Source organism: Leptosomus discolor, chromosome 1 (assembly GCF_034619465.1).
Source record: "Leptosomus discolor isolate bLepDis1 chromosome 1, bLepDis1.hap2, whole genome shotgun sequence".
Taxonomy (NCBI): domain Eukaryota; kingdom Metazoa; phylum Chordata; class Aves; order Leptosomiformes; family Leptosomidae; genus Leptosomus; species Leptosomus discolor.
Window position 1 is genome coordinate 150969760 of NC_141391.1, and position 13339 is coordinate 150983098.

A 13339-nucleotide genomic window follows, 5' to 3' on the forward strand; every position below is an offset into this window, starting at 1 on the left:
TGTCAGAGGGCTCTCCCCATCACCTGACTGTCAGAGGATGATGAAACCCAAATTCCTGCCCCGCATAGTCAGAAGGGGGTGGTCGCCTCACCAGCCCCCTCCCCCCGGATTAGTGGAGTGATGTTGAAGCCCCACAAATCTGGCAAAGAAGATGTCCCGGAACAGCTGAGCATCCACAGATGCTTTTGAGGAAAGTGCATGTGAGGCTCTAGCTGGGATCTGTCACAGACAGACGAGCCCCAGCATCACCCTCTCCTGCGGTCTGTGGCTGCTCAGGGGGTGCAGCCAGGGTGGGAGGGGATGCGTGCCCCTCCGCACTGTGCTGCTCTTTACTGCAGCGGAGCCCCTTCCCCATGATGGCACCAGGCTGATGCTAAGGATTTACCTTGCTCCACTATGTGCTCCCTAATTTGTCTATGTAATCCCTTCCTTCCTTCCTTTTTTTCCTTCCTCCCTTCCTTCCTCCCTCCCTCCCTTCCTCCCTCCCTCCCTTCCTTCCTGCCTTCCTTCCTTCCTTTGTTTTTTTCCTCCATCTTTCTTTTCCTCTGTCTTTCTCCCCCCTCCCCTTCTTTCTGATCATCTCCTTTTCTAATTTCTTTCTTCATTTTCTCAAACGTTCTTCTGTAATTTATTTCTTCGAAAGCAAGGCAGGCCTTTGGCTGGATCTGGCACTGATACGGTGAAAGGGGATTAATACTGCAGAGCAACTTCAGCTAAAGGAGGAAACAAACACAATTCACACATGACATCCAGCTTTCCCACGCACTGTGCAGACGAGTGGGCTCATGCCGATGGGGAGAGGCAGAGGATGGGCTAATAGGGTTGAGGCCCCTCTCCCCTGCCAATGTGTGAGGGACAGAATCCACCCCCCAACCCAACATGAGAACTGCTTCCTGGGCTTGCTCGGTGCCTCTCTGTGTCACCGCTGGCTTGGGCACTCCCGGCTGTGGGGCCAGCCCGACGCCCTGCTCGGCGGCACGCAGGTGATGCAGCTGGCTTCTGGGGCGGGTGGCACACGCTCCGCGGCCAGGCAGGCGGCAAGGGAGGGGAATGAAATGTGCTGAGATGCCAAGCCAGGAGGGTGCGACCAGTGCCACCCTGCCACCAGTGCCACCCTGCCGTGAGGGGGTTGGGACAGTGGGCAGAGGCTTGATGGGGTCAGGGAGGTCACCATGCAGAACGGGAGGGTGCAACAGAGCTGCTGGGACTGCAGGGCTCCAGCGGGCTTAGGACAATGCGTGGAAAGAGATAATATATATGATATAATGTACGTCTGCCAGGCATGTGATTGCTGGTGCTGCTGCCCGGAGGCAGACGCTGCCCTGGGATGGATCTCACACAGCCCAGGAACGGTCGCTATTTACAGCTAGTGAAACCACAGCGCGTTTCCTGCTTTTATTTCTGGGTCCCACAAAGCCCGGGGACAAATTGAAGAGCATCAGTGAGGCTTAGGATGGCCTCTGCAGCTCCTGGCTGTGCTGCTCACAAGTCCTCCTGCAAACCAACCTGAGGACAGCAAAGCCTTTGTATGAAAACCACCATGTTTTGTAGGCTCCAAAGCGTCCTTTGATGACAAATGCCTTTGCTTAATAGTCTCACCTTCACAGTGCAAGCTGAAGGGAACATAAATACAATCCTTAGACACTGTGGCTTCTAAACAAATATATATATAGCATGGGTAATATATGGGCTTACACAAACATCACCATTAAAGCACGCAAAGTAGGCAGCAAAGGAAACTATAATAACTGAAGCACCAGGGCAGTCACAAGATACAAAGAGGGAAGAAACCACGTGGCAATAGATGGTTTTCTTCTAAGGCACTCAGATGTTGTGTTGAATGTGGTCTTGGTGCTTGGCCACCAGACAAAGTGGCATCCTTTGCTCTGATGCTCCTGTGGCACAAGCAGCCCCTGGCACATTTCAAGGGCTGGTTCACAGAAAAAATGTGTGTGTGTATGTATCTACACATGCAAGAAATTAAAGACATATAAACTAGTGAGTTCTGGTTCAAATTGCTGTCATGTACTCTTGCAAAGGTAAAATTGAAGACATAGAGTTCCCCCATATAATTTAAGTTTAATTGTGTATGCGTTCTATATTTTTTGTGGTCAACATCCTTAAGTCATGACTCTGAATTTTCAGCTGGAGACACTGATTTTCCAGGATGTGCAGATCACCTACCTGCTAACACCACTTGTGGCATCTGAAGTTATGCCAAATCACTAAATGCTTCAACACATCCTGGGACTGTAATTATACACACCTGCAAAAAACCAAAGAAAAACTCCCCAAAAAACCTAAACCAAAAAGAAAAACCCCACAAAAACTGAAGACACCATGATTCATGCCCCAAAACATATTTGCTCACATGCATAAGACCTTGTTTTTTACTCAAGGAGGCTTTTTTGGGGTGGATTTGGTTCTTGTTTCTGAGCCTTTAGTGCTTACTGAAGCTACATTTTTCTTCATTTCCCTTCAGCAATGGGAGCTGGGATTCTTTTTTTAATTTATTTTTTTTTTTTTTGGTCAGTGCAGATGGGGACCCCCTTTGCATTGCAGGAGTTCAGGGGCTGTGTTTGGAAGAACAAAATGTAATGGAAGATTGTAATGTTGTGTTCCACACCCTTCAAGATATGGCTTGTATGTAATCCCTTTTATAGTAGCATGAATAATGTTGTGCACAGAGATCTATGGAGAGCAAATGGGCTTTTGTGTGGTGTAGAGGGCCCAGATCTGCCTTTCTTGATCCTTAATGAGTAGATAAAATTGGGCTTTAGGGGTGACCACATCATTCATTGTCAGTGAGTAACAGGAACCTTCCCAAGCACACGGCAGCTAAACCTCTAGGCATCAGTAATCCTTTCAGAGGCCTGAGCCGCAGCTGGTATGCGCCGACAAAGCTCTACCGAAGGCAAGGGGGGAGCTGCCTTCAACATCTTTGGCTGATTTGCTCTCTATCCTTTCTTCCATTTCCTTGTTTACTCCTTGTTGAGAAGAAGTTAGTAGTTAATGGTGTCAGTGCTACGGTGAGGATGTGCTTTGAGACACCTGGGCGGCAGGGACCGGGTCAGGTTTGGCTCTAAGCTGGACATGAAGTGATTGCTATGCCACTGACTCCTCACACGTCCACAGAGGTTCCCAATGATCCACGACACGCTCGCTGCACAGCGCCAGGGTGCAACACACCCTGCAGCGACACAACCCAAAGGTCTCCGTCGTGTCTGAACTTGCCGAGATATCATCTTAAGATTGCACATGTAACCATGAGCATAAGCGATACTGTTGTGCTGAATAAGGTCTCTTACCAGAAAAACAAAAACAGGGAAAGTTGGCGTCATCGTCTCTAAGCCCTGTCACTACTCAGCTGTAAGCAAACGCAGAGGAAAGCTCTGGGTCAGCGTTAGGCTGGGTGACTTTGCTGTATGGATCTAAGACTGGTTTCCCAATGAAGTCATGCTCCGGTCTGTCACTTCACACAAAGGAAGCCTCTGGGTCATCCGTGGTGATATTTGTCTGCAGCTCTATAGATAGCTTTGATCTACTCTTCTGACAGATGAGCATAAATAATTGTGTTACTGCTCTTGTTTTCAAGAGTCATCAGTTCGTTAACAAAGGGATCAAATTAAAGCCTCCAACCATACGGGCGAGGAGAAGCCTTTCACTGTCACCTTGAAGTCATAGTGCCTAACTTGGCCTACTGGGGGGGGAGATTGTAAGGACTGATGTTGCATTAGGTGCAACTACGTCTCCAACATCCACCATTTGGCAAAGTGCTCATTCCTGCACCTCGGCGTGAGGCCAGAAGCCACTGCCTCTCCCCGGAAGACCGGGCTCGTGGACTGGCTGAGCCGCCAAACCCCTCCTCGGGTCCATGGGGAACCGTGGGTTACAAACAGAGAGTGGGTGTTTGAAGACATTAACCTCTCCCTGCCACCCCAGGGATGGCTGTGGGCACGGATTCCTGACGGAAGCTGTGAACTTGTGTTATATTTTGCTGACAAACCTGGTTCTGTCATTTCCTTGGGGTTCCTCCAGGCTGTTGTATCTCTCCTGCCCTGGGTCTAGCAAGGGATCTGTTCTGGATTTGAGGTGTCATGTTGCTGCCAAACTAACAGGAGGGCACCCTTCAGAGGGCATTGGTAGGAAGCACAGTTCATGGTGTGCAATGTCATTGTGGTAATGGAGGACTTTGAGTGCTGGTCTAAATGCGCAAGGGGAAAGAGTTTCTTTTATCTGTGCTCAAAACAGTGTTTCATATTCCTCATGTCATTGGGGCAGGAAAAATAGGGGCCTTACGATATTGTATTAGAAATGGTCACAAAGCAGTTTGCAGAAGCCAGGGTGGATTGAGCAACTTAGTTCCTACCAGCTCCTCATGAAGGACCAGCAGCACCATAGGCTCTGGGGCACCGGTTCCTGTGTTTGTCATGCCCCTCAGAAAACTTTACAGGCTGTCCAAAGTAACCAGCAACCCCCCCCCCCCCCCCACTGCCATGTTTAACAGTTTTGAATTAAAAAAAAAAAAACAACAAAGATAACAAAAATGGGTGCTGCTTTCTGAAACACACAGAAAGTTGACAGTACTGAAAAATAGGGTGCTACTGCCTTAAAGCATTTTGCGAGTTGTCATCTGAAGAGACAATGCAAGCCATCGAGTTGCTAGGCTTAACAAATTGCTGCAAGTTAGTCGAGCTTTAGTGATTAGCAGTATGCATGCTCTTAGCCCAATGCAAATCTAAGTCAAGTATGTCAGCTGAAACAGCAGCTGCCAGCTACCATTGTCCTTTCCTTCCCTGCTGAGTATCAGAAAGACCTTGCCACGGTCATATATCATTCTCAGTGGAGATTCTTGGTTTTCCATGCAATCCCCAGTTGTAGGGCCTCTTCTTATGCAGAAAATCAAGAACCAGCATGAATTCCCACATATCTTGGTTCATTTTACATCTTTGGAGCCCCGAGAGTCTGTAAAAACGTGAGCGTTCACCAGTCACACCAGGCGCAGTAAAGAGGACATCTTGGGAACAGAGCCAAGCTCCGCACAAACCTGTTAATATCTTTACACTTCAGCTACATCCTACTAAAAAATGTTAAAAAAAGGAAAAAAAAAGAGACAAGAGGATATCCTGTACAAGCATCATTCTGCTGGATTTATGCATAAGAGATTAGTCCCCCAAATAAATTTCTCAGTAGAGTTGTAATTATACAGAAAAAGCCACTCAGTACCGCCGAGTTTTTCCCTCTGCATCAGATCAGGTGAGAAAGCACTGATGAAGACACCCATGTCTGGTACTGCAGGAGAACCAAGCGATCTAACTCCCATCTTCTACTGAACATCAGCCTTTAACAAGCCCAGCCTGCACTGGGTAAGCTCTGTACAGCACAGGCAAAGGCAGCCACCAACTGCTGTCTTTGGCCAGAACTTTATGCTGATCCCCACCCACAGTAACTTAACACAAAGCCACGTTTCCTAGGAGGAGAGATAAGGGCAGTTTTTACAGTCTCTGGTAAAAATCATGGTGTTTTCTAATTTGGCTGGCAGTGTCTCCAAGAGGGTTTAACATTTAATATCAAGCAACAGCTGATAACGCTCAGGTGGTAAGCTGCCTGGGCCAGGTAAAGTAACAGTTTTATTGTACCTGCATGTTTGATCTGCTCTGCTCTAAGTGATGCATAAAGCACCTTCCCTACAAATAGCTGAGCCTCCTTGGCTTTGGTGGGTGCCACAGGCCTATGGAGCTCCCCAGCTGCTTCTGCCCTGGCTGCTGCAGAGCCCCGATTCCCTCTGAAAACAACCTTATAGTTACTACTTGGATTGCAAAAGCATGCCTGAAGCCAAGATAAGCTACTTTACAGCAATGAAGGATATCAGCAAAAGTGGCAATCGTTCAAAATGTCCTTAATAGTTGCACCCTTTGCTTTCTCAAACTTTAATAACCACCACCACCAAAACACTATTAGTAACTATCAATGCTAAATTAATTAATTCATAGAAGAATGACATGAACTGCTGATTGAAGTCACATGCGGACCAAAAAATGAGATGCTGAAATCAAACTTGCCTCCTTCTGCAATTTGCACTTTGCACTTCGTCTTTAAATCCCATGTGCATGTATTTCACATGTCCTCCAGGTCATTAAGTATCTGACACAGCACCTTGCAGTTCTTAGCAACTGCAGTCTACAAATGTCTGCAAACACGTGCCCCTTCTGTGATACATCTGTCACTCTAGCTGTCAGGTAGAGTCTCAAATATTTTATATAGGATCTTGTGAGAGACTTGTGCTGCTGCCAGGAATGACCTGGCTGAGAAAGGCAATACGTTTTGTGGACAACAAGGAAGAACAGAGGAGGCGCGTTGCTACCTCCATTTTAATGTCAAACCAGACCTCCCTCTAAGTCTTTGACTCCCTAACAACCCTCAGGCAGTCTTTGCTGTGTATAGTGTCTGATCATAGTTAATGTCCAGCCATGTGTCTCAAGAAACGAGTCGTCTTTGCTAGATGAAGATTTCAATTATCAATCCCATTAGAAAGAAGTGGGGGCAATTAAAGTTCAAAGATTCGTCGCATGGGGAAATGCCAGCTTGGCCAGGGGGCAACAGCACAAGCTGGTGCTGGTCTGTGTGTGGTGTAGGTGTGAAGAAGTAGAGATCTGTTCACAAGCAGCATTGAACTGCAGGTTCTTTGCAGGCCTTAAGCACCCTTGGCAGATGTTTTGTAGACAAGGGTCAGATACCACTGTCAAGAGAGGGGGACGAGCACAGAAACTGAAGATTTGGGCAAATGCAGTGTATGGTTAAAGGGAACTAGATCGCATTTTTACACTTGCAAAATGAAATTGGGCCAAGTACCCAAATAGGTGCTTGATGCACATATTCCTGGAATAACAAGATATTTCTTGTTGACCTAAACAAAGGAACACATGTACAGATAGAAGAGATAACCTCAAAGTTAGCTCTGGATGTGGATGCTGTGCTAGACCAAATCCCCTGCTCCGGGCACTTGTAGAATGTGGCATTTGAAGTCTGAGTCTTCCCAAATGTCGGATCTAGTTCATTTTAAGAATCACATTACAGCAGATATGAGCTTGTGTCTCTTGAAAATATGGAAGGACTTTGAGGCAATTCCTTCTTTATAGCAGCAGCAGCCCTTTTGACACCTAAGTGGTCACTATGTGAGGGACAATTTACAGAATCAAAGTAACAAGAGCCTTGCAACAGAGAACTGGTGGTCTTGGAAGAAGCATGGATGGCAGCAATGCTAGGGTTTATGCAATTACTGATTTGAAAAAATCAATTCATGCACACTTAATGAAGGAAAGGTCTGGCAAAAAAAATAGTTACATAAATACATCACTGAAAATTGCATCATGGACCCATTAGGCATGAAGTCATGTAGATTTTCTAATTTCCAGACCTTTGGCATTGCAAGCTTAGTATTCTTGAAACACGGTTTTCAGCGTGCAGCTGTATGTATTTATAAATTATCACACAGATGGGCACAGACACATAGATGCACACGTGCACTCAATACATTGGGCTACAAGATGATACACTGTTTAAAGCTAAAAACAGTTTCTATGCATTATACAAGAGAGTTTAAGAGTGTTCATATATATTCCAAGATTTGTGGTTCTCCAAAACGGTGCACCCTTACAGAAAATGAAGGGTTTACTGAAGCTGAACAAAAATCCTTCTAGGAGGGGTTTTGAACTGCAGCAGCAACCCATCCTTTTTCCCAATACATAAAGAAACCAAATGCTTTTTAACTTGCCATGTTACAAGTTTTGCATCCATAGATGTTCCTGGAGCTGAATGTCTGCTGAAGTGACACCTTCACACAAAAAGGCTGCAGAACCTGGGCTTAAATATTTAACTTCCTAGTCATTCATCTAGAACAGTTTTAATGTTTGCAATTGTAACCACTGGGAAAAGCTACTGATCACTTACTTAAAACCAGGCAGATTTAAAGCCCACGCCCAGAGAATCACTTGCTGTAACCCCACAGCTATACCCAAGCTGGTTCCAGCTGTTCCACTTACATTTTATAACGGATCACCAGTATATTCAAAAGTAAAGTCTACCAACACAAGGTGCATGGCTCTGTTTGCTTGATAAGCAAAAAAATTGTTTGCACTTAATTTTATTCTATGCAGCTACGATACATGTAGTTTTCCAGGGCATATGCCCTTTCTTGAGTTTAAGTCTTTAAAGACAGTAAAAAAAAAGAGGACTTTGGCCATTTGCCACAAGATTTCTAAACATCCTGAAGTGAGAAGAGCAGCTACCTGGTATCTCAAAGTCCCAGTCTAAAGGTCACTAGTCATATGCAGATCACTTCATTAGGCAGGCAATTAGTTTGTAATTACTGTTTTGGGTAATCCTGCATGGTACAGCTGATGCATGCTTACAGCATCAATCCACACAAACAGAAGGCATCTGGGCAGCACAAGCGCAGCAGATGCTGTTGGAAACAGGAGATCCTAAATACGTTGCTCTGCCCAGTGGATCACTGATACGGTTTCAGCAGAGTTTCCCTTACCAGTGTAATCTAGAAAAGCAGATTTTACGTAGTCATCCTGACTAGAATACTGCAGAAGGCCCGTGTTTAACCAGGAGCCTGGGTAACACAGGGGCTCCGCACACCCCTATGAACCTATCTCTGCAATATGCGCAAAGGAAAACGTTTTACACTTGCGTGTGCTTGATCCCAGGGCTGACCATTTGCCGTTTCCACTGCTGCCTTGCCTGTTCTGTGTCACAGTAGCAGCAGTCAGCATGGACAATTTTATTCAGATGCCTTGTTGTGTTTTACTGCACAATGCATAAAATGTAACCTGATAACGCACAAAAGGGATTTGGCATCTTCGCTTTGTAGCGCAAACAGTGTTATTGTTATGGGCCATCCAAAATATGAGTCAGCCTGTGGGGATACGGCGGTGAAACATACCAAGCAGCCAGAGCTGGCGTGGGCTGCGGCAGCTCGGCTCGGCTCTGCCTGCAGATGTGCTGCTCTCCCTGCAGATGTGCTCTCCTGCTGGCGGTGGCTGCAACTCTTGCCTTTCACTTGTCCTCCTCTTTAGAAAGGACAAGCCATTCAGAAATGGGATTTGTACCGCTTTCAGACCGACAGATACCTTGTTATACAGTAACTGGTTAAATTTATGTAGCATGTGGTTTTATTCAGCTGATCTGGACTGCGCTGTAAAAGCCAGGCACACCCTGGCCTGACGGGAATCACGAATCCCCTTCTCAGCCAAAGACGCTCAAGCAAACATAAACCAGATTGGGAACCAAAAAGGCCAATGGACTCTTCCTTTCAAAGCTCCCGAGAGCCTTAATCCCCACGTATCCTTTTTCCACACACTGCTGTGCATGGCTGACTGAACCCCAAGTGATTGAAACCCAGTTAGCAGAGGGAGGGGAACGGCCAGGCACTGACTTCAGGACGCCTGTTCCTGTCACACATAAAGTCACTTGCATGGAAACAGCAAGTCGGGATCCTAAGAGCCCCTTGAAATGATAAATCTACAGAAAGCAGAAGGGACAAGGCTAGCAAGAAAGCCCAGAGAAAAACTGGCTGCTCGGAGAGACAAAAGGAAGAAACAGAGAGGCTTTGATAGAGAAATTGGTTAGAAAGTGTCCCAACTTGGGGAGGTCTGCTCTCCCAGGGCTTCAGGATAGCTGCGGAGAATCTGGTGGAGTGTGTTTAAAATGGACATTGTTCTACCAGTGGGACCCAGTGTTGCAATGCTATTCTCTTTAGAACAGTTAAAAATGCCAGAAAAATGAGATTTTATAGTGACATTACTCAGGCAATTTCCCACGTCCTCAAAATGCGGTTGGAGACTGGACGCTGGGTAGAGCCCGTTTCCTCTGGCGTTGCAGGGGGCACAGCTCATCTGGCACCACAAAGTGGTGGCTCTCCTCTGGCTCCCGTGGGGACAGGACCTGTGCCTGGGTCTCAGGAGGAACACGCTCCGCGGGACAGCCTGGCTGGCCTTGGCACAGCAAGGCTTTCCAGGCGCATTACTCTGCAAGACGTGATCCTGACATTAACTCCGCACTGGATGCACATCTGGGATTCAGTCACTCATTAGCAACACTCAAGTCACATTCACTTGGAAAACAGGCATGAGAGAGACAAAGGAAACAGCTGACTGTACACGCAGTTGTATCTCCACTTACCTGACCCGTGAGGTCCTGCAGTAACTGGGACAGTCCTGTGATTGACAGCCCCCTCACCTCCACCTTGCAGGCAGCCCCAGCTATGCCCACAAGCATTGCCAGGTACGTGGTGCAGCCGAGACCCCCAGTAGGGTTGTTCCAGTGGCGCGGGTGGGCAACCAATGGGACCTCAAACCTGGTCTCGGGGAACTGCCTCACAGCCAGGAACTGCCCCAGAGCCGCCCAGCCCTCCTACCTGACCTCCAATCCTTGGCACGTAGGAGAGGGCACCGAGCAAGACACACTAAAACTCACCCAAATGAAGACACGGCACAGAATTTTTAAATAATTTTATAATTTCCTGATGAACTTAGTCTGTGAATAAAAAAAGAAGAAAAAAAAAATGAACAAAGTGTTTATATTATCAAGGCAAAGTTGAATATAACACATTTTCTTTGCAATTTCGTTATCCTGTCAGTAACATGACTCCAGCAATAAAACACATACAAGTTGAAGGCAGCGTGCGCACTTGCAACACAGACATCAATGTCTCCCGCTGCTGTTATTTCAAAAAGGAATTCAAGTACACTAGATCCCATCCCCAAAGCCCTTCTCCCCCTCTGCTAAAGTGCAACATGTCTCTTCCAAAGCAAATGAGGGATCTGTGTCTGTGGAGTGGATGGAGCATCCCACAGATTTTTTTTTTTTTAACCCCACAAACCATTTGTAAACCTGGTGTGTGGCTCTCCTCATTTACTGACTCGGAGGGAAACAGCAATATACTGTTTTAGTGGGCTTGGAGCAGCACAATGGGCTAGCACAGAAATTATTCCCCTGTTCATGGTCCCGTTTGATTCATCCTCCTTCACCATCTGAGCAGATCAAGGGATCTACTACTAAAGCCTCACCAGATATACTATAAGCATGTCAGTAAGGGCCAAACTCTGTCCCTGGGCAGGCAGAGAGGACAGAGACTTGGCCATGTCCATGGAGTGCTGGAAAGATGGGGTAGATTAAGGAACAATACCTACTTGTAAAATCTGGCTTCAAATTTGGCTTTTAGATAACCACATTTTACAACACATATGAGTACACGTGACTGACAGATCCATTTTTTGCCAGTTTCCAAATGGAAAAACAATGTTTTGAACAAAAAAACCCCACCAAAGCACTGACAACCTGAAGTGGAAATATCTACGTAAAAGCAAAACTGATTGGCTTGATTTTCAAGATCCAAACTACAAGTGCAAAACAGGGACAAACCGCATCCAATAACTTTGATACAAAATATACATTCATTTAATGAAATTCTTTACCTAGTCTCATAAGCAATGTGATTTGTGATGTTTTTTTTGTTTACATGATGTGCTGGTTTAGCTTCAGGTTGTTCCTTTTAAGCAGTGCAAGGCTTTGATGCAATCGCAGCAGAAGGTGGCTCCTAGTCCTTTCCTGTACCATAACCCGCTGGAGCTACGTGACCAATACTGGACACGAAGAAATACAAAATGGACCTACACACGACCACCTGCACCAGCAGATCTGTGCTTGCACATGTCCCTGGTATTGATGGGGAAAATCTGGCCGAAGCATTTGGCCCATTTACAATAGTGGTTTCTATCTTAAGGGACACCTGGTGTTGACAACCATCAGCAGAAAAGACTGAGTTCCAAAATACTGTTTCATTCTGCCCATCTCTGTATTACACGTGTACAGAATAAACCTGGGAAAGCAGGAATTTACACAGGGTTTGTAACATTTCCTAAGAGGCCAAGCTGCCTTGGTCCTCAAAAGCCTGCGAAAGGCAACTGGTTATAATTATAAGCCCACAAATCCTTTTCCGTACAATCCCGAGAGGAGGAGTCACGGCTTTGTTGCTTCCTTACTTGAATTCCTTTTGATGAAATTAATTTTTATATATTTTTAAAAACACATCTTTTTCAGCTCTACTACTATCTTTTTTTTTAATCCGACAATAGACACACATTGTTGGTAACTGCCCCAGCCTTAGGACCACACAGACAATATCGACAAGCAGAAAACAAAACAGGAAAAAACACCCCTGAAAAAGTCAGGAGAGGTACTGATGACAGGGTTACAGCACTCACCACACACACTGGAAAAAGTCAGGATTTCTGTGTTTATGCTTTTGACACTAAAAAGTTTTGAAACAGTTTTTCTTTTTTTTTTTTTTTTAAAAAGTCAGCGGACGCAGCCATTTTGTTCAGAAGGATCTGCTGTTGCGTAAGGTTCCTTCCATTTACGTGGAAAAAACAATTAAAAACATTATTTTGTTTAAAAAACCCCCTCGGACACTCCTTTTCCTCACCACGCTGACAAGGCGGGTTAGCAGAGCTGGCCTTGCCAGGTGAGATCCCCCTCGATGCCCCGTGCCTGACCCTCCCACCCCGCCGGCTTCGCTGGGGCAGTGTTAGTTATCCACAGACTTCTGTGTCCTCTCCGGTTCCCTCTTCCAGCGTGGGCGTCGAGCTGAGTAGAGGCTTCCTTTAAACATCAGATGCCGTGACTGTACTATTTCCCTTTTGCATTTCATTGGAGTCATTTGAGGAATACAGGCGTTACTTATGTAGTGACATTTTTGCTTTAAAATGGCATCAGTGCGTGACTCTACATCCTTTGTAAAGACCCCTTCAGTGGCAACGATTGGCAATTAGTACAGGAGTGGGGGACTCAACCCTGTCAACCTTTATCAGATGTAGAAATTTTCCCAACAAATTGAGCACTAGCAGCAGAATGGGTGGGAATTACAGGGCAAATGAAAAGAGGTGCCCCTTTGGTTCAAAAAACAGGGTTATGTCTACAAGATTTATGACATTAATGCTCCCTTGTGCAAAATACTGAGAGCCCCAGAGTACCAGAAAATTTGCTAGAGAAGGGATATTCCAGATGTGCAACCAGAAAGGGCACACAAGAGTTTCGGGAATCACGTCAGACCTTCACCTTCTGTCCCCCGGACTTGGCAAAAATCAGATACTTCAAAGAGGGTTTGGCATTTTCTAGAGGGAAAGCTGGTTAAAGGCAGTCAAAATGAGAGAGAATACTAGAAGCTTAGAACTTCATTTGGGAGCATGCCAGGCAATTCTTGTTCCAATCACAAACAGTGCTCATGTCCTCACCCTGCAATTCTAGTGTTGTAATGTTCTTTTAGTGTTTT